This window comes from Mus caroli, unplaced genomic scaffold, assembly GCF_978045245.1.
Source record: "Mus caroli unplaced genomic scaffold, Mus_caroli_1 scaffold_1, whole genome shotgun sequence".
NCBI lineage: Eukaryota > Metazoa > Chordata > Mammalia > Rodentia > Muridae > Mus > Mus caroli.
This window is the reverse complement of record NW_028227256.1, coordinates 176,360,544-176,382,538: the sequence shown is the minus strand read 5'-3', so window position 1 is coordinate 176,382,538 and position 21,995 is coordinate 176,360,544. Positions and strand designations below refer to the sequence as shown.

At 45.6% G+C, this 21,995-nt stretch overlaps 1 protein-coding gene and 1 long non-coding RNA gene across 2 annotated transcripts in view; one reads left to right on the top strand and one right to left on the bottom strand.

Annotated features, from left to right (window-relative positions):
• The window catches only part of Kif26b (kinesin family member 26B), a 403,420-nt gene that overhangs the window by 335,937 nt on the left and 45,488 nt on the right, over positions 1–21,995 (bottom strand). The window lies entirely within an intron of this gene.
• On the top strand, positions 14,206–16,116 carry LOC147006285 (uncharacterized). The gene is made up of 2 exons (XR_015048528.1): positions 14,206–14,447; positions 15,851–16,116. It is a non-coding gene; the product is annotated as an uncharacterized LOC147006285 (long non-coding RNA).

Sequence of the window (21,995 nt, the reverse complement as noted above, 5' to 3'; positions counted from 1 at the left end):
GAAAGAGGAGGTATTGTTTGAGAAACTGTCTCCATCAAATTGGCCTGTGGGAAGCCTGTAGGGCATTTTCTTGATTGGTGATTGATGTGGAAAGCCTGGCCCACTGTGTAAGGTGCCATTCCTGGGCTGGTGGTCCTGTGTCAAATAAGAAAGCCAGCAGAGCAATCCATGGGGAACAAGCAGTAAGGAACGGCCTCTGCTTCAGTTCCTGCCTTGGCTCAATGATGAACTGTGACCTGTAAGGCAAAATAAAGTCACTTCTCCCCAAGCTGCCTTTGGCCATGGTTTATCACACCAATAGAAAGCAAACTAGGACACATCTCAATACAACTTACAGGGTTTGGGTTTTGGTTTCTTGAGACATAGACTTCCTGCAGGTTGGCCCTGAGCTCAAAAACGTTCTGCCTCGGGCTCCCAACTTGAATCACAGGCATGTGCTACCATGACCAACCTCAAAATATCTTCAGTACAGACAACAAAAGAACAGTATAACATTAGGAAGTCTGCTTATGTTGCTTTCTCGTTAATATTAAGGACAAAAACTATCTCCTTGATAAATATAGAAAAAAACCACATTTCAACTTCCATTCATAAAAATTTTGAAATACTAGTGAAGTAAAATTGAACATTTCTTACTCTCACAAAAATTTAGTCAGTTTGACTGCAAATGAAACATCATATTTAATAAAGTAACAGAAGCTTAGAAATATCCAGAACCATCATAACTCCAATCAACATGGTACTAGAGATCCTAGCTACAAGAGTATGACAAGAAAAATCAATACAAAAAAGGAGAAAAAAAAAAAAAAAGAATTGAAGGGGCTGAGGAGATGGCTCAGCAGTTAAGAGAACTTGCTGCTCTTCCAGAGGACCCAAGTTAGGTTTCTAGCAGTGGCATCAGGCATCTTACAACTTGTAACTCCAGCTTCAGGGATCCAATGTCTCTGGTCTCCAAGGGCACCTGTACTCATGTGTGCATTTTCACATGTAGATACATATCACACAGACACACAGACACACACACACACCCCTACCTACACATAATTGAAAATAATAAAATTAAATCTTAAAAACAACGGGACAAAAGAAATATATTTATTAAAGTTTAAAGCTTTGGTACAACAGGAGACTCTTTAAACAAGACCAAAAAAAGATGGTGCCAACAAAAACACTTGAATATGGGTCTCTAGCACCCACATAAGAAGCCAGGCATGGCGGTATAATCTTGTGATCCCCGCACTGGGGAGGTAGAAGACAGGAGGATCCCTAGAGCTTGCTGGCCAGTCAATCAGTAAGCTCTAAGCTCAGTGAAAGCCACTGTCTCAAAACATAAGGTGGAGAGTGATTGGGTAATACATGGCCGTTGGCCTTTGACTTTCATATGCATGTGCTCACATGTGTCTGCATACCCACACATATGTGTACACACAGAGAACATGTTCACACAGAGAGACCGTGTACAAATAACATACTAACACACACACAGCTGTAAGATTCATGATACTATTTTAAATCCAACAGAGTGACAATGTTTGCTTTGCTTCCTGACCACAGAAAGGCATGTCAGGCTCAAGGGAAAGTACAGAGATTCTAGGATTCACAGGAAATTCATTCCTGTCATCCTGTCATGAGGGGCTAACTGGATGAGGGATGAGCCTCCAAGTGAGCCAAGAGATGTGGTGTGAGTATATGTCACAAACAAAGGCGAGCCACTGAAGCCAATTCCCCAAAGCAAGTGCCATGGGGACACTGCTCATTGCTAATGTCACCTCTGCTGATACACACCTGACCACAAGGGTGTGGCCTACCTGCTGCCCCCAATGCTGCTCCATCCATCCCATTCTTAATATCAGTCCCCAGTGCTGCCTGTGGACACAGAGGAGAACACTATCTCCTTGGGCCACCAAACTGCAACATCATGGAGTTGTGGAACCACTCTCACCCAGACTGCAGACCACCTTACTCCTCCATCTTAAAATTCGATATATATGAAAACTAAGGTCATACAAATGGTTCCCCTTTAGCATGGGGATAGCTTGAGGTCTTTGAAACTGTATCCCAGTTGTCTCTAATAAACTTTAGCACACAGAGCCACTCAGTACTCTGTGAACTCCTCCCGACTGTGCTTTGAGCTCATTTTAACACTGAACGGCACATCCTATTGAACCATTAAAATTTTCGCTTGGTAAAGGGCACACACCCTTACCTATGGCCTTGTGAAGTATAATCTTGAAATATGGCCTAATTCCTTGAAACAGAACATCTACAAATATTTTCCTGAATACATCAACTGCAAAGAAAGGCCAGTGCTGTCTCTCCACAGGCAACAACCTGGCCCAAAAGACTGAGAAGTGGGGGACTCCATGGACAGTGTCCACAAGCACCAGTTGGCTGTGTTACCAAACAGTAGTGTGGGAAACAGCTCAGATACCACCTTCAGAAAGACTTGGTAGGCCAGGGCCCCCTACAGAGCTGGCTTCTGGGCCACCCAGTATCCAGCAGATTGGCTAAGGGGCCCAGGACTGCTGAGGAAGGCACTGTGTTTTGACACAGCAAGCTCTCTCATTCTCTTAGAAACCATTAATGGCAGGCCTGTGTTGCAAGAGCTGCAAAAGGATCTCCCCCACTGAGTTCACACCACAAAAGCCTCCTAGTCCATCCAAGGGAATCACAGCTGAGTACACTGGTACACTATCCTGCCACACCCCTAACAAGTACCCAGGAAAGGGTTTTCCCACTTGGAGACTGAGGCTCCCCAAGCCAGGAGGCCAAAGCACCTGCCAGTCCCCAAAGCAGGTCTGTCCACAACAGCTCTAGAGATACTACAGCCTCTGCAACCTCCAGGACATACTGGGACATTCCTTCTGCGATGTGTGAGTCTCTCGAAGGGCATGACTGTGCATTGACCAATTAAATGCACCCAGTGTCTCTTGTTGGGTTTGTCGGTTTCTAAGGAGCTTGCCACTCCTGTTGCAATGCTGTGTTTATAGTGCCATTACGCTCTACAAATGAGATGAAGATAACATGTAATAAGGCCACAGACCCAAACAATTAGAGTAAGGATGGCAATTCCCACTTACTGGCAAATGCAGACAGACAAGGGATGGCTTCTGGGCGTGCTGTGGTGAGCACAAACCTACGGTTTATTTATGGAGTTCAGTGAAAAAAGAGGAATTGCCAAGATCAATTACAGATACCCAACAGGACTTCAGAGGGGAAAGTGAGCACATTCATGCCCTGGCTTGACAACTATCTCTAGGCTAGGGCTCTCCCCAAGTCTAGAGAGCCAAAGGAGGGAAGAGTTCATCAATGTACCAGATGAAAGTCAACTCTGATGAGTATGTGTCTTTAATACCAGAAGATATATCTTATATCTGTAAGACCTATAAACCCACATGTACTTATCTTTCATTAAAACTTACCAAATACAATATTTCTCTTCTTAGAAAGCCCTATGATTGGCCTGTGTGTGGTGTGGCTCAGTAGTAACATGGAAAAGCCTCTAGCTTTGATCCCAGTAACACATGCACACGTGCGTGCACACATACACACACTCACACACACACACACACACACACACACACACACTTCTATTTCAGTAAGGCATTGCTTTTTGATATTCCACTCACTGCTTCTGTGGGTCCCTCCACACTTTATAAATCCAGCTTCTAGTGGTACGGACATCATGTGGATTTGTTGGGAACACTGCAACCTGGCCCGACTATGCTGTTGTAACACTTCCTTAGCAAATATTCTTATTTGCTAAGAGTTCATTGGACACATCCAATTGGATGACGGGTCCAATTAATTTCAAAGACATAAAGATGTCTTTCAAAATAGGTTTGCATCTTGGTTTGTTCAAGTTACGCTATTTTGACAAATTTGGCTTGTCTAGCTACCCAGCTTGTCCCAGAAATTCCCTGACTCTGCCCAGGTGCCAGGACTATGAACAGGTCACCACACCATCCAAACTCCAGGTCCAAACTTATATGACCAGCCATCTCCCACTCTGAGAGGTTTTTTTTTTCCTCTATGTATAGGTGAGCAGGCCATCAATAGGATACCGTTCCTGTCTGTGACTGTTCTGTGGCTCAGTTCAACCAGAAATCCCTGCCCATGCCATGGGTGGGTTAGAGCACCCAGCTTGCCATTAGTCCCTGAAAGCCATTCAGGACAAGAGTCATTTGGCAAAGCAGTGAGAGAGACACAGATGCCTGCGAGGGAGCAGAGGGAAAGCAGAAGCACCCGGGGTCTCCTTGGGCCACATTCACGGGCACTGAGCTGCCCACAGAGCATCTATCTTCAGGATATTTCAACCCATGAATGAAATGACATCATAGCAGAGTCACCGGCAGCACATTATTCTGCAGTGATACTCAGCTGAGAGTCTCAGGCAAGCATGGAGAAACCCTGACCCGTGACATTCAGCAGCCCCAGCTCCAGCCAACACAAGAACGTGACACGGTACCCAACAACATGGGCCGGTTGGCTGATCTGCGGGCTGCGAGTCCATCCCATTTTCTGTTCATGTCTTTCATGATCTGAAGATTTTAGGAAGGAAGCCTGTCACTGTGGGACAAAGCCTGGATTCTAGCTCTTCCCAGCTTACTATGTTACTCAGGGCCCAACACCCAGTGCTGTGTCTACCACTGGTTAAAAAAACAAAAACAAAAACAAAAACAAAAACAGCCGATTACGGGGACTCTGTGGGGGACTAGACCAAGTCATGAATATGAATCGCTAAACTCAGTTTCTTGCACACAGCAATCATGGACTACCGAACGCCCTTGTTCTGTTTCCTGAAATGCAAAATTAATTTGCCTAGTGCCTGTTCCCTTAATCCTGAACCCCATGTGTGTTTTAAGAGAATCTAGACCATATGGTTTAGCTCCCACTCACAGATAAATCAGCATAATGTGTGTCAGTAAAAGCTGTTTTATGTCCTCCTTTTTATGAGCCTTCTTATCCAATGTCCTAAAATAATAATAAGAAGAAAAGTTAGTTGTGCTTGCTAAGGGTAAATAAACTTGGGCTTAAATTCCACCCCAAGAACTAGCAAAGGAGTATTGCCTCTGACGCCAGCTGCAATGAGTATGGCTCTCACCTCGGCCACCTGCACAGGCCTGGAATCTGAGGGACTGAATTCCTAGCAAGAGAGCCATAAATTAGTTGGGTAAGGGTAACCAGACAAAAAGCAGCTGCTTATTCCCATTGGGAACTATTAAATTGTAGGAGCAATGGGCTCCTTCCTGGGCTCAGATGCAGCCAGCATGAACATCCAAAGCAGGCTCCCATCAGGCCTCCTGCAATCCAGAGGGTCAGGAGAAAGAGAGGAGCACCTGTAGCCACAGCGACCCACCACGGGGTGGGGGTGGGGGGATGGCATGGATGCTCTGAGCATTTCCTGTTGGAAGGAGAAGCTGCCTTTGTCCCTCCCCTGGGCACAGCGCATTGGTTGACCTTTCAGAAGGCAGAACACAGCGTGGCAGCACTTCCTGTCCAAGGTCTCAGCCATCCCCCTACCTGTGTGCCTCACGCCCTTTCTCCCCTTGTGATTTCTTTTGCTTTGCTTTGCTTTGTGGCTGTGGGGGTGGAACCTAGAGCCTTGCACTGCTGGGTTACATTGAGCTACACCCTCGGCCTCCAGTTTTACCCCATGTTACGTTAACCCTACAAATTCTAGAGTCGTGTGGATGAGAACGGGGATGCATGTATGTACATGTGTGCATGCATCTGTTTTAATTTCATTAAAAATGTTCTTACCACCCATACGTTGTACAGAAATGTAAAGCGGCAAACAAACTTTGGTAGATGGTAAAACACCAAGGAATGTTTTACACAGTAACGCTGAACACTTGCAACCTGACTAATCCACTTTATCTCCTCAGTATTTACCCTTCAGAAAAAAAAAAAAGCCTGTTCAACAAACATTTGTATAAGACTGGACATAATTCTATTCACAGTACTCCAGATCCTGAAGCAGCCCAGGTGTCTATTAAAAGAAGAATAAATAACTATGATAAATGTGCAAGATGGAACACAGCCCATAATTAAAAAGAACAAAGTTCTGACATTCAAAATGACATGGACATGCCTTCAATGGAATATGGAAATCAGAGACGCTCAAATTCAGCGGTCTTGGGACCTCTTTATATTCTAAAGTATTGAGAACCCACGAGATTTACTATCATGTATTACATTTTATAAGAGAAGGTAAAAATGGAAAATTTGAGAATATGTGTTAATTTACTCACTACAAATTAACATATTTTTGAGGAAATTAACTATTTAACCAAGTTTAAAAACAACAATGAACAAGCATTATGGAGCCTCTTTTCAAAGACGTTTGCAGATCTCTTCAGTGATCTCACATTCCCCCTACACAGACTCTGCTGTGCTACATTCTTGTGGGCAATGTGTGTAAACAGCACCCTACAGATATGTAATTGGAAAACGATGGGCTATGTTAATAGCCATCTAGATAATGATGGCTGTTGGCTTTTGGTACAAACCAAAAGTCCACAAATGGCGGGTTCCTAAAAGCTAGTTGTAATGTAAAACTAGAAACCATATCAATAAACGTTTGTGCTTTGTTACATAAAAACTCATTGTAACTATGTTTTGGTTGGAATGGAATTTATACCCATATGAGAATAGAACCATGCCTATGTCACCAGGGGTTCCAAGTTAAGCAGATCTTGCAAATGTTTGTGCAGGCACGCCTTACATAATACCTTTAAAGTCATGTCTGTTAATGCCAGAGCACTTGTTCTGAGGGGCTGAGATTTAACATGGACACTACTGACCCTGGCTCATCTTCCTACAAGTGACTGTTAATGAAAAGTACAACAGAGGTGTCATGGCCCCTTCAGCCCAGGCAGCAACAGTTGGAGCAACAATTGCCTTCACGCCACCAACGCCGATGTCATCAGCACAGTGCCACGAGGGGAAAAGGCAATCCACATTATTATGAAAACTACTGTCATACTCAAGACTCCTTTAGCAGGCTTTGGAGATGCCCAGAGACACACAGAGCACCCTGAGGGCTGCCTTGCTGTGTTCATTAGCAGGCTCAACAAAAGGGAAGATATTCTGTTCTGGTCCCTGCAGGTTCCCTATCCACAGATTCAACAAACCCTGCTGTAACTTTTGGAAATATTTGAAATAAAAGCAAAACAAGTGTATTGAACATGTAGAAATTTCTTTACTGTCATTCCCTGGACAATACAGTGTAAAGATTACTTGTAGCTCTTTTATCATGAGGTTGAAGAGACAGCTCAGCAGTTAAGAGCCTGTACTACTCTCCTGGAAGACTTTAGTCTTTCCTGCCCAGGGATCTAATTGCTATAGCCTTTCCTGGTAAACATACACATTCTATCTATCTATCTATCTATCTATCTATCTATCTATCTATCTATCTATCTATCTATCTATCTATCTCTATCTCTATCTATCTCTATCTATCGCACACACATGTATTTGATATTATAAGTCATACTGTGATGATATGAGATAGATAGTCATTTAATATAAGGGAACTGACCCCTGGAAAGCATAGCCTCCTAGACCCAATCTCTAGGGATACTATGGAACAATTTACTTTAGTGTTCTATTTATGTACAGTCCTAGAACAGATATATCTGTGGTGAGAAGAAGTTAGACCAATCCTGTGTCTGGTAGAGAGAGGGAGGGGAATATGGTAATGTTCTGTACCTGACAGGGCCTAGGCAGCACAGGTGTGTGCATGGGCCAAAAACTCTGTGAAGACATGCTTAACATACTTAAGATTCTGTTTTACACCATGATTAACTTTCACAGAGAAAGAAAACCACTATAAACAAGCACTAAAACCTAGCAAATGATATGTATACTTCAACATTCAAAGGAACATTCATTGATGTCCGTCTTTGAAATACATGAAGATGAAATGACATACGATGAACAAATGCAGCGTTCCCTAACCACATGACGGCTGCTATTTGTTATGCAGTGGGACTTGTTCCTTGAGATATGGAGCACTGACTCCCACCTCTGGCCTCTACCCAGTAGGAAAGTAAACCCTCACCCTAATCTGGTCAAGCAAAGGTGTCTGCAGATATCGGGCAGAAAAATCACCCCAAAATGAAAATTGTTGAATTAGAAATGCGTGTGTTATAAAGCAAATATGGAATGACTTTCATAGCTTAATGCATTCATGGCATTCAGTCATTTACTGGAAAAAAAAAACTTTCATTTTGCTGGCCATGGTGGTACACAGCCTTAACCCTGGCACTCAGGAGGCAGGGCACGCGGATCTCCTCGAGTCTGTGGTCAGCCCAGTTTCAAACAGGCCAGGGTTACATGGTGAGACTCTGCTTCAAAAATAAGCAAAACTCTTTCAGGTTTACTTGATGTTTAAGCTTTTTCACAGGAAGGCAAGGGGTTAGGCATGTTATTATATTGCACTTTTTACATTTAACATTATTTTCCCAGTGTTGAGTGTCATTTGTAGCTCATTAATTTAGGCTGCTCCTTTTGAAGTTTCCCCTCCCCCCCCCCAAAAAAAAGTATGAAAAGCATCCTCTACTTTATCTGTTTTCCTTTCGGTAAATTTTGTGCCCTTTCAAAGCTTTACAGCTGGGTTGGTATGAACATCCTTGAAATTTAACATTTGTCAGTCGTGTCCACGGCTCTCTCTTCCCTTGCCGTTAGGTTTGCATAAGGATTCTTACAAGAGCAGAGGAAAGGTAACCTTTATTTTCTTCTAGTTCTTCCAGAGTTTCTCTTTCTACCATGAGCTGTGTCCTTTCTGGACATGCCCCTGCAGCACTGCCCTTACCTGTTATTGGTTATGATCATTGATCTCTCTCCCCTCCCTAATTTGCACCCAACGGGTCTTAGCCTTCACTGCTCACTTCCTATGCAGATGAACATACTGACCTGCCCACCGACTACAACTAGGATCCCGGGCGCTTGGAGGAATTGCTATTTATTTTAAGCTCCTATGGCATTTACCACGTTTCAGGGCTATATCCCTGCATGGTTCAGCAGTTTAGAACACTTGCTCCTTTTCCAGAAGACCTGAAATCAGAGCTCAGCACCCATACTGGGCGACTCACAACTGCCTCTAACTCTAGCCCTGGGGTATCTGATGTCCTCCTCTGGGACTCCACAGGCACCTGCACACATGTAGCCAGTGAACATGTGCAAGCACAAGCACATACACACAGAGAGACAGACATAAAAGTTAGAGAGAGAGAGAGAGAGAGAGAGAGAGAGAGAGAGAGAGAGAGAGAGAGAGAGAGAGAGAGTTTTCAAGCCATCCTCAGCTATGCAGCAAGTGTGAGGTCAGCCTAGGCTACATGAGGCCCTGCCTCAAAAGTAAAAAAAATAAAGCTTTCTAAGTACACATCAGAATTAATCAATTTTGATCAGTTTGCAGACCAAGAGCTCGGGGATTCTAGCTCCCTCACAGTTCAAGTGATCTGAAAATCATTATTTAACATTACCTTGAAAACCCACATTTGAATCTCACAAGCACTGAAAAATCGGGTTGTTGCCTGAGCTCCTCATGTGTGAAAAGCTGGATGCAAACACAGAGCATAAAGCAGGGCAGTCGGAAGGACAGAGGTGAATGAGGGGGAAAGACTCCTTTTCCTCAGCCTCAGAGGAGAGCCGGGCCACCCCTGACCCCACTCACTGGCCCCCTACAATCACACTGCTAGTAGCTCTTGAGAAAGTATCAAAGGATGCTCTCCCTTGCCTCCCTGGTTCCTTCTCCCTCTTTGGCTTGATCCCACGCCTTCACGGCGATGCCAGCCACCCACCTTCACGTTGCTGTTTCAGAAATATTTGGACAAAGACAGATTGCATTTTTTTAAGACTGGAAGGGAAAAAAAATCAATTTCTCACTAGCATAATTCTCCCGATGTCGCTTTGGGACTTAATTGCCACCATGTGCCTTCTCTGACACCAACTGAGAGCCAGCCAGTCATCAGAGGTCACACCAAATGGAGCTGGCTTGGGCTGGTGTTTGGCTTTTATGGCCACTGTAGTCCCCTGAGGCCTGTTTCATCCAGATCTCCATTTTCCCAGGCTTAAACTTGAGCGTCTAGCAGATAGAGGGAAGATGGTGATGCAGTGTGAAAACCTTCACCAGGGGTGGATAAAACTGCTGAGGCTGGAGCCCCCCAAACCCACCCAGGCTCTGGAGTGTACACTCACACTCAGATGATTTCTATTCTATTTTGAAATTCCGTGGTTTTCTGGAATCGTGCTGGTGTTAGGAGGGGTTAAGGGAAACCAGCTGCAAATGAATTTAGCCTCTCTTCGAAAGAGGTAGAATTTCATGCCTCAGAGAACACTTCTCAGCCTCGGCCACCACCCCATACACACACACACACACACATACACACACACACACACACACCCTTTAGGGTCTCTGTCTCTGTAAGAATAATTGTCAGTGTTGATCTCAGAAGCCATTCAATGTTTCTGGTTCTCATCGTTGTTTCTCTGAATAAGAAGCAGATGAGCAATTCTCAAGCAGGAGGGTAATAGCCTACTCTTCTCTTTTCTATCCCTACCCCCCCCCTTGCTCATTGCCCCAGTATTTTGATTGATTCATTGATTGGTTGGTTGGTTAGTTGATTGAAATAGAGTCTCCTTGTAGCCCAGGCTAGCCTTGAACTTGCTATGTAGCTAAAATTTACCTTGAACTTCTGATCCTTCCATAGCTACCTCCCAAGTGCCAGGCCCGGTTTATGCTGTGCTGGAGACTGAACCCAAGTCCTTCTTCGTACTAGGTTAGCATGCTACCAATTAAGCTACACCCCTAGCCCTGCCCACCAGTCTTCAGTGTGAAACTAGCAATACGCTGTAGGAGACACCACAAACTCTCCCTGAAGAAATGGGCCATGGCCTTTATCTCCGGGTACTCCCCTCACAGCAATCCTCCTACAAGAAACAGCACCACAGACTTCAGCCAGTCCTAGAACTCAGAAAGGGTAGATTGTCCCAAAAGCCATTCAGGGACACACATGAGACTCTAGCTTCTGTGTGTTCCTCTCAGACGGAGCAGATCTCAAGGGCAGAGAGATCTGCTTCCAAAGGCAACATGAGCAGATGTTCCCCTCTGGCTGGGTGTCACAGACACATCTATGCCAGCCAGGACAGCCTATCGGAGGCACCAGTGAGAGCTCCACAGGGTTTCAGACATCATGGGTAAAGAACAGGACTTAAGAGCCAAGCATGGGGCTGGAGAGATGGCTCAGTGGTTAAGACTGCTCTTCCAAAGGTCCTGAGTTCAAATCCCAGCAACCACATGGTGGCTCACAACCACCCATAATGATATCTGATGCCCCCTTCTGGTGTGTCTGAAGACAACTACAGTGTACTTACATATAATAATAAATAAATCTTTTAAAAAAAAAAAGAGCCAAGCATGTTCAGTGGTTTGTTCTGTCCCAAATTCATTTTCCAAAGAGACTCGCCAAGTTTATTAATTCACAGGTGTGGAATTATAAAGCACACCCATGGCCAGGGGCAGTGCACATACTTGTCCATTGACATTCTTGCCTAGAAGGCTGGAGATGTGCTCCACGGCCAGATCTCCTGCCTAGCACACACATCACCCTGAGTCCCAGTCTCAGATCAGCAATTAAACAAACAAGCAGAGAAAGTTCTGAGCCAGAATGCATATGTGAAAATCAGAGAGCAGCTTCTCCAGTCCTAAGTAGTCCATCTGGAGATTTAATAACACCATGCCGTGCATATCGCCTCTCTACAGAGTTCCTGAGTCACTATGCTGGCTTGGGCGGTCAGGGGATGAGGGAACACTTGATGCTTTTCTGCTAGAGGTGATTAAAAGATGGAACAAAACACCATCAGACCCCATCACTGAGCCTCCAATGAGCCCCTTCCTCCTATCTCTTCTTCTGTGCCTTAGATGGGGAGAGGGGACCAAGGAGGAAGAACAGATAGAGTCCCTTGAGTCTTCACCTGAATTCCATCCTCTTCCTTTGGGGAGATAGCTCCTGATGCTATGCCTGTTCATCCTGTGCAAACTAGACCCAGGGGATAGAACCACAATGGAGAGGCAATCTTAACTCGCTCCAGTAAGAAGCCACAGGCCTGATCTGTCCCCCCAGGGATCTGGCTCTCATTGCTCATAGGACATGAGCCAATAGACAGAAAGCCAGATGGCCACCCCTGGAAATCCCAGCCTTCAGGAACTGTGTCTTCTACCAGGACCCCTGCCTTCTGAATGCTACAAAAAGGTCTTCATGAGCAGAACTAGGGTGAGCCCTCTTCAGAGGCATCATGAATAAGGGATAAAGAAAAGTGGCCACCTATCACCTCACTATATTGGGATTTGTTAAGTATGATGGTGCACTGGGGCTAGGGCTGCAGCTCAGTTAAGAGAGTGCTGACCCAGCATGCCCAGTCCTGGGTTCAAGCCCCAGCACCACACACCAGGAATGATGGTGCATGTCTACGTTCATAACACTATCCAGCCTGTGCAATATGAGACTCTGTCTAACAGAAAAGATGATGTGCCGCCTATGGACCCTTTTCTCCTAGCTCACATTATAAAATTGGGGGGACGTTAAAACCAAACCAACAGGGTAGAAATGACCAAACAGGAGAGTGTGTAACTGGCTGATAGCATTGACTGTCATTACTGCTCAATCCATGTCCTTGAGCAAGCTTTAATTTCCTCATCTAAAAAATGAGGTTAATTATCTTTAACAGACAACAACCCAAAGACAGAAATAATGTGTGTGTGTGTGTGTGTAACGCCAAATAGAACTCACCACCTAAAGGAAGGCAGGCGTCATTTGGCATCTAGCTTCTATAAGGAAATTACAAGGTGTCCATATTATTCTAGAGTGGGTGGAGTTTATCAGAGTGGGTGGAGTTTATTGGAATGGGTGGGGTTTATCAGAATGGGTGGGGTCTCTTGGTGTTCCAATTGTTTACATCTTTCTCTTCTTTCAAGCTCTACCACGTTAGAACAAACAGAGCTTTGATCAGGAGAGCCTGTGGACACATCCTATGTCTCCAGAGGAAAGGGCAGCAATAGAAATTTCCCTAGTGACACAGTACCCTCCCTGTGAGCTCCTTCAGGACTGGGCCTGGAAAACACAAAGGTGGTTGTGGAAACCTGGAGGGAACACAGACGCAGTCTGACAGGGTCTCAAGCATGAAATGAGACAAAGGGGGATGTTTTCCTATTAAACAGTAAAGACTGCAGCAGAAGAAGGAAGGTAGCCTGCCTCAAACGGACACCTTGCTCTGCCACAGGACGCAAGGTCACATGGGACACTACCCAAGACCGAACTACCTGAGGCATAGTCATCCGAGGGAGAGCCCAGCCACACCAATTTTGGGGAACAAAACAAAACAAAAATGGCTCTTCTTCATTTAAAATCCAAAGATAATTCCAGAGAACACAAAGCCTGCTTTCCAAAAGCCTAGGATAAATCAATTTTTCTTGCCTGTGCTCCATCTAGATGTAGCCACTTGGTTCATCTTAATAAACAAGTTAGTCATTCAAAGGAAAATAAATGAAATGTTTTGCCTTGAGGGACAGTTTTATTTTTAATAGTGTGATGCTGTGGCGAGAGAAGTAATATTCTGTGATCTGAATTGCCTTTTGTTCCCAGGGACCACTAAGGAGATAGTGGGGGTAGTGTGGAGACCTTGTTCAGGAACATAGGAGGGAGACTCCTTCTAACCAGCACACGTCGTCTGCTCTTGAGCGTCCTTAAAAAACAGAGCTATTTGTCTTCAGGAAATGTTGACACAGTATGGAGTGATTTGCAACTCTTTTCTTTTTCTTTTTTCTTTTTGGGTCAGTCATTCCAATGAAATCATAGTTCAGGGGCTAGGGTGTGAGTTGAGGGGGAGGGGCGCTTACCTAGTATGAGAAAGATGCTGAGTCCCATCCTCAACACTGCAGAGAGGGGGAGACAAAGAAGGAGAAATGGGTGATATCATTATGAGGTTGGGGCTGGTCTCCTTTCATGGGAAATCTTGGGAGATTAATTCAAGCCAAAATCCTGTCTTTCTAAAGGAAAAGTACAGGGCACATTTTCAAATTACAACATGAACTCCAAGCACCCTGCTTGCTCTATCTCCTTGGGGAAAGTCAAGCAAGACACCACTGGACCTCTGATGTCACAATGCTAAAGTTCCTCTGTGGGTCTTTAATGTACTCAGCTACCCACCATGTTCTTGGGAGTGTGGTGGGAGCTCTAGGAGGTGGGATCCAATGGGAGGAAGCTAATCACTGAAGTGTGACCTTGAAGGAGATACGGGGACGCTCTTTCTCATCTTCTCTTTACTTCACAACTGCCAAGAGATGGCCAGATCTTCCCTGCTACACACGTCTGTGACAGACAGCCTTGATGTGTGTCAACAAAGCCAGTCAACCATGGTTGACATGGTCTGAAACCTCCAAAACAGTGAGCCTACATTAACTTGTCTGATTTCCTTGGGCATTTGTTACAGTAAGAAAAAACTGATTATCACACATAAGCAGTCTCAAACTGTAGGTACCTACTTTGTTTTCTCATGTGTGTGGATTCTTGTGATAAAGGTGAAAATATGAGTCTGGGGAAGAAGGGAAACCTAAAGGAATGGCCATAAGGAAAAGATTCCAGCGACAAGGGAGATGGGTCTATCAGTAAAGTTCTTGCCGCTCAATCATGAGGACCTGAGGAAGACCACATCCTTCCTCCTAGCAGAGTTTTACGCCTGGCTCTCCTCCCCATCCTCCCAGAAGACCTATGCTTCCCAGGGAATCATCCATATCAGTACACAGCACTCATCTCAAGTCTAATGACCTAGTCTGGTGAAAGGACACAATTGCCATTTAGAAAGTAGTTGTTCACTTAAATCAAATTTCAGCATAGAAGTAATGTTAAAGTCTATTGCAAATGTTGAAGGAGTCTGGAAAGTTCTGGAAAACTAGGTTAAAGCTCTATGTTGTACATTTAAGAAAGGAATAAAAGGAGGATGGAGTGACAAACAGAACATGGAGGTAAGACAGAGCCAAAGAAAGGGGCATGGCAAAACAAAACCAATTAAAATGTTAATTGTTTTCATGTAAAAACATATTAAATTGCCCCATAAACCAATATCAAAGAGCTGGACCACATGTGGCCTCGGCGATGAGAGAAGTTTGGAATGACCTCTGAGCTCAGTGAGCCCCCATGTGTCAGCTATATTTCTGTCCATCTGCAAGGAACAGGTTTCCCTGATCCACTATCGGCTACTGGTCCCTTCAGAAATGATACGTCATAGAAAGGGGCAGTGGATTCATTGCTTTTGTTTTTGCTGTCATAGAGCATGTGACAAAAACAAGGGAGGGGAGATCTGTTTTGGCTCACAATCTGAGAGGGTACAGTCCCTAAGGACAGGGAATGCACAGGGCGGTTCATGGAGGATGGTGACTGTGCTGGGGAACATAAGACTGCTTGCGGTAGGACAGGAAACTGAGAAGACAGGTCAGAACACAAGGCCTGCATTCATATCCACACTTCAGAAAGGCTTCTTAATGATGGTAAAAATGTCTGTGACTCCAGGGCCACTTGTGCCCCTTATATTCAGGGTCAATAGAATGATAGCCTGACCACACCTTCATCCCCGTGCCCTGCCTTTGCCATGAGTCTTCCCGTCTAAAGTCCTCCATCCTCAGTTGAGTTATGCCCTACACCTGTGTCCTGTGCAGGGTTAAAGTTCATTAGCCCTCTTCCCAAGAAGAAAGAGGATGCAGTCTATTCTGGCGGGGGAGACACAAAAAGAACAGAAGAAACAGGAAGACTTTCAGGGTTGTAACACACATCTTTTTTATTATTTTTTCCAGGGTTTCTCACGTGCCAGCCAAGTGCTCACACACCCAGAAGCACATCCCCAGTCACTGCCGGCCGCTGTACCTGTCAGGAAGCAGGAAAAGCCACACAGCTCTCCATGTGAGGTGATGGCCTGAAGTAGTCATGGGGCCCTGTCGCAGCTTTATCAGCCTGAGAGTCATTCTCTGGGGGCCAATTATGGTAACCAGGCCCCCTTAAGGCCTGGTTAATTTCCTCTTCCTACAGAGGTTCATTCTTTAAAAGCTGGAATTGACCTAAATTGCTGTGAACCGAAAAATGAGTGAGTTTAACTGGGTGGGGGAACAAACACCCTACTACATCTGATCTCTACCCCCACCATGGAAAGCCATGCTCACCCAAAGGGTATCAGTCAATAGACCTAAAAATGGGTTAAGGCTGCTTATTAAGTTGAACTACAGAGGAATTAGGTCAGCTTCTCATTCCGTGGCAGCTCCAGGGAGGACACCCACGAGCAACAACTAGAATCTTTTGGTAATTACAGTCATGGAAAATTCTAGCTACAAAACAATTTTATTCGATCCATGGGTATTAAATGCTGTTGCTCTAAAGTGTGGCCTGTGACGGACAGGAGCAGGGCAGAGGAGGGTGGGCACACAACAGACTCCCCTGCCACCACAGCATGCCCTCCTCTCATGGCAATGCCACAAAGAGCCACATCAGCGTACACATGTTGGCTCTGAGTCTAAGGGGAAAGGGATAGGATTCACATAAGCTGAGTGAGACTTCCACCCTGCACCAGGGTGGAAGGAAGCAGAAGACTGACTCTCTCTACAAGGTTTGAGGCCAGGCTGTGTGTGAGGAGGAGGAGGAGGAGGAGGAGGAGGAGGAGGAGGAGGAGGCAGGGAAGTTCACAATTGCATCTTACTCAGAATTCAATCAGCACAATATCTGTCTGTATGAGGACGTTGAAAAAGAGCAAAAGATTTGGGGGAAGGGGGAAGAGATCTTGCACCCATCCCAAGTGGCAGCTGACCTGGGAGGTAGTAAGTATCCTGCAAGAGGAGGAACATCTGGCCCCAGTTTCCATGACTTTCTTTGGTCACCAGCAAATTTCTGGATCCCCAGGCCCTGAAGTTAACAGTGGAGATGAACAGGGTCAGCAGTATAGCTCAGGAGCAAAGCCATTTATAAAGCCTGTGTCTAACCCCTATACTGCAAACATGAGGCTAAAGAAAGTACTTCTCTGTGTGAGAGCATGGGGCTGTTTCTAAAAGGGGAACTGTAGAATCGCTAGGCAGGGAAGTAGAGGCCAGCCCTGTCTCCCAGTTGCCTAGAGCATCGCAGGCAAGCGGTCCTGGGAATGGTGGGCTCTTTTCTCATTGCTAAAACATTTAATAAATAAATAAATAAATAAATAAATAAATAAATAAATAAATAACTTAAAGCAGGGACTGGAGAGACAGCTCAGTGGTTAATAATACACACCGCTCATACAGAGGACCCAAGTTCAGTTCCCAGCACCCCCACAGAGCAGTGCACAACTACTTATAACTACAGAGATAGGGATCAGACTCCCTCTTCTGAATTCCAAGGGCCTTGGCACTGACGTGCCATATGCACACACAGGCCTACATACATACACACAATTATAAAGTAAAGCTTAAGTAAGGGAGCATTTATGCTGGTTCACTGCTCAAGGGTATATATGGGTATATAGTTTATGCCAGCTCACAGTTCAAGGGTACATATGCCTTTCACAGCAGGCAACCCACGACTGTCAAGAAGCAGAAGTGAATGTTTGTGTTCAGCTCACTTTATTTTTAAGTCAGTAGGAGACTGGAGCACAGGGAACAGTACACCCATGTTTAGGGTAGGCCTTTCCATCTCAATTAGCCTAATCTAGAAGCATGCCTCACAGAAGCTCATCTGCTAAGTGATTCTAGGACCTGTCCAGCTGACAGTCAATATTAAGCATCACATAGGTATGGCTAAGGAGCCCTGCTGCAAGCCCAGAGCACTGTGCTAGAGGCAATAGCTCCTTATCAGCCCAGCCCTTCAGCCTCCCCACCCCAGCCCACTTCTGTGGGTACACACCAAGTGGACACCTACACGATTAACTTAATGTGGTGTCAACGAGTTCACTTGTTTTTCTCAATAATTGAGAGGGAACAGGAATATTCCCAAGAAGGAACCAAATGGCCCTGCTAGGAAGTCTTTCTTTGTATGACTATAGTAGGAGAAGACGAAGGCCAGAGAGGATTTAATTTCTTTATTCTGGGTCTTTGGGTAGTGGGGGTGGAGGGGCATGAGGGATATGTGGAAGAACTGCATACAGGGTAGCTCCACATCTGGAGGCTCTGTCAGGAAACAAGGCCCAGAGCAGCATCTGTGGGTGGGTGCATCAGGAAGCGACCCAGCCAGGAACCTAACTTGGAATGACCCTGGATCTGAAGGCACCTCGGGTGACCAGCCTGCCATGACCAAGCACCTTCAGCTGTCTTGAGTTTTCAAAGCAGGACTGTGTGGGAAGCTGTGGAAGCTGCAGGGCTAGAAAGGTGGCTCGTTCAATAAACTCCCTGTTCGGCAAGCGTGAGGAACTGAGTTTAGATTCCCCAGCATGCAGGAGAGGACCAAGGCCTGGGTAGAGGCAGCCAGATCTCTGGAGTTCCTTTGATGGCCAGCCACCTCAAATCAATGAGCTCTGGGTTCAGTGAACGATCCTGTCTCAAACAATAATGTAGAGAGTGATAGAGGAAGGCACTTGGCTTTGACCTCTGCCTCCATATGCACACGTATACACTCATGTATGCACATCCACATGCAGACATGCATACAGACACACAAAAAAATGTCTAGGAAATTGGACAGCTGTGGTGGTGACAAGGACGACTCCATTCTCTGGATGGCAGATAACTGGTGTGCATCAGCGAGCAGCTTTCTGCTCTGACTCACTGGGATCAAGCACCTTGGGCCACACAGGAGCTTGGGAAGATGTCTGGGGATCCTTTGGCAAAGGCTCAAGTCCACGCCCAGCCAAGGCAGAGTCTGGTTTGGCTGTAAAGTGAGCTCTATTCACAAGGGGATACTCCATTTAGCAACAGTTGGTGAGGCTTTCTCTTCAAACTCACCACTGGGACACACACTTGCAGACACGAAACCCACTCAGACATTCCCTTGGTGTGAGCAGAAAAGCTGCTGTGCTTCCTTGGGATGTATTTCTGGACTGGAAAAAGTAACACGACTGTGGTGTCCCAAGAAGAAAAGAACATTCTTTTGTGGAAAGAAGGGAGGGGCAAATGTGTCAGCGAGTGGTTTACTATGACTAGCTCCCTCTGGGGAAGGAAAGCACGTAGAAGCCTCGGCTATAGTCCATTTTCTGTGGCTATAACCAAGTACCTGAAATCGTGTGATTTATAAAGAACAGAAGGTTTCTGAGTCACAGCTCTGAAAGCTGGCATTCTGGTAACCTAGGGAAGGCATCACATAGTGAGACAGAGCCCACACACTAGGTCTGAGCTCTACTAAAGTCACATCATAAGGGACCCCCACCTAATGAACTCATGTGACCCCAATGTCCCTAACTCTGAATACCTTCAAGATAGGAATTTGTGGGTTCCATTTCCAACATGAAAGTTTTGAGGAGGCACACTCAAACCACAGATCCCTGGATGTTCACACAAAGAGCCAGGTGGTGAAGGGAAGACTCCCAACATTGGCTGCCCTTGTGCTAGCAACTGGATGAACTCTTCTGTCAAGGAACACTGGGACTCCAGACTGAGAGCCAATCCCTCATCTTGGGATAACCCATCTTCCCCTTGGTTATTTAAGACAGTGAGTCGTGAAGCTCAGGTTGCTGAAGGGCCAAAATGACCTTAAACTCCTGTTTCTTCTGTTTCCCAAACACTGAGCTTAGAGGATGACCACCCTGCCTGGCTCTGAAAACTCACTTTCCACCAGTTTTTGCTTTGAGAGAACCCTTAGCACTGCCCTCTCAGATACAATGAAATCACACTGAATACTACTGAGGGAGAAGGTGAAACCCTAGAGAAAAATAGATTTTCCTTTGGAAGAAACCAAAGAACCCTCTGACCATTGGAAGGGATTAGCTTCCTTCCTGTGGCATCCAGGCTATCCTGGATGCTGCTTAAGGACCACATGGAATAGAAGTCTCTCTGTCTCTTTCTTTTTTCTGTTCCCTATAACCCCACACTTGAGCTAATATCACTGTAAGACACACACACTGGCCCATCTTCACTGATGCCTAGCCAACATCACCATGGGAACCGTCACAGGACCTGGCATCCATCAATCTTTAATGCCTCCAGTGTCACTGCCAGGTGACAAAGCACATGCTTGATCCCATGTCTGCTTCTAGCCTGTGCTCCCTCCTCCTCTAACCAAGCCTGTGAGGAATTTTAATCCAGCAAATGGCTGCTCTGAAAAGGGATCACATCCAAAGACCTTCTAGGTCTGTGTGATCCAGCTGGAATGACACACCTTTGATCCTTCTGACTAGAACACAGATATACCTTTAGCACACACCTTTAACCCCAAACAATGAAGGTGAAGTTAATTTGTAGAAGGAAGCAGCCATGTTTGAAAGTGACATCTACTTGAGAGACAAAGTGATGAATCAGAGAAAGATATGACAGGATGAATCAGAGATATGCCCAACTCTCATGAGAACAGTCTAGGAAAGAGGGGCAACTTAAGAGAGTAGGGAGGGGCAGGGAGGCAGTTTTACCAGGACAGTTTTCCAGAGAAGGTTGCAGGTGACAGAAGGAGCCAGAGAATGAGAACGAGTCAGAAGATTAGAACAGATTGCCAGAGTTACTTTAAGGCCAAACACAGCAATTCAGTGAGAAGCTGAGAGAAGCTAGTTTGAAACAGTCAGCTTGGAAAGAAGTTTGAGCCAGAACAGCTGAGTTCAACCAACCACCTAGAGTTCAGAAAGAACTGGAAAAGGTGAGGGTATTCAGCAGTAAGTCTCAGAGACAACAATGACATCTGGCAAATAAAGGCTACTTTTACATATACAACCCCTTGCCTGTGCCACATTCTCCCCTCAAACTACAGGTTTCTTTCAATGTCCCTCATAAGAATGCAATTGAAGCTCACCCCTGGAGTGCTCCACCTCTCTCCTCTCCTCCTGTCAGAATCTTGACAGCTTTCCAGTGAGTTTCTCCATGAGGGCCTCCTGGTTCTGGCTGGGTGAAGGGGTCACCTGCTCTGCCTGAGCCTCCCAACTCTCTGTGACCCATCAGTGCTCTCATCACTTTCTCTTCCCCTCCCAGTCCTGCCTGTCTCTGCACTCTCCTCTCTGATGCATGTGTCCTTCAAAGGCCCCTGTGTCCTGAGTGCATTCCTCAGACTGAGTTCCCAACAGGAAGGCCATACAGCAAGTGCAAGGCAAAGCTAGCACGCACGAGACACTGTTTCCAAAAATGGGGTTTGTAAAAAAGACAAAAGAAAAAAGAGGTGAAGCCTAGTGGAAGAGGTTAGCTCACTCGATACAAGCCCCTTTTGGACCCGTGTCAATGCTACCCCTTCTCTTTGCTCTATTTCTCAGGTATCACGGAGTGAGCAATTACTCTCCATGGGTCCCAAGCCACAGATCAAGATGCAGAGAATGAAACTTCCAAAACTAGGGGCCCAAGTAAACCTTCCCTCTTTTAAAGTTGGGAGTCTCAAGTACTTTATCACAACACCTGCAAGCTGTTATGCAACTTCCCTATCAATCAGTTGTTAACATTTCTTAAGTGTCTAGTATATTCTAGGCTGCACAAGAGATACAAGAACTGAGCCAGGACAATAATAAGGTCCTTGACCCCAAGGGGCTTACACTCTGATAGTCAAATAAATAACAGTGGCATCCAGACAATGCCTATAGAGCAGTTAGTGCCTGACAGGCAGACAGTGGGACAGACAACAAATAAGCACTAGGCAGGCAGCCACTCTGGGTAGCTGCAGACATTCTAGGAAATAGAAAGTGGGCTAGCTTCGGTCTCCATGGTCCACAGTACTGACCTACACATGCCCTGTTCTCAGGTTACACTGAAAGATAGCATCCTACAGTCACTCCATCAGTCTCCCCACAAGCCCTGCTCCACACCTTACAACTTGACCTGCTGTAGAGATGCTGGGGCCTGGGTGACAAGAAGGAAATGAAAGGCAACA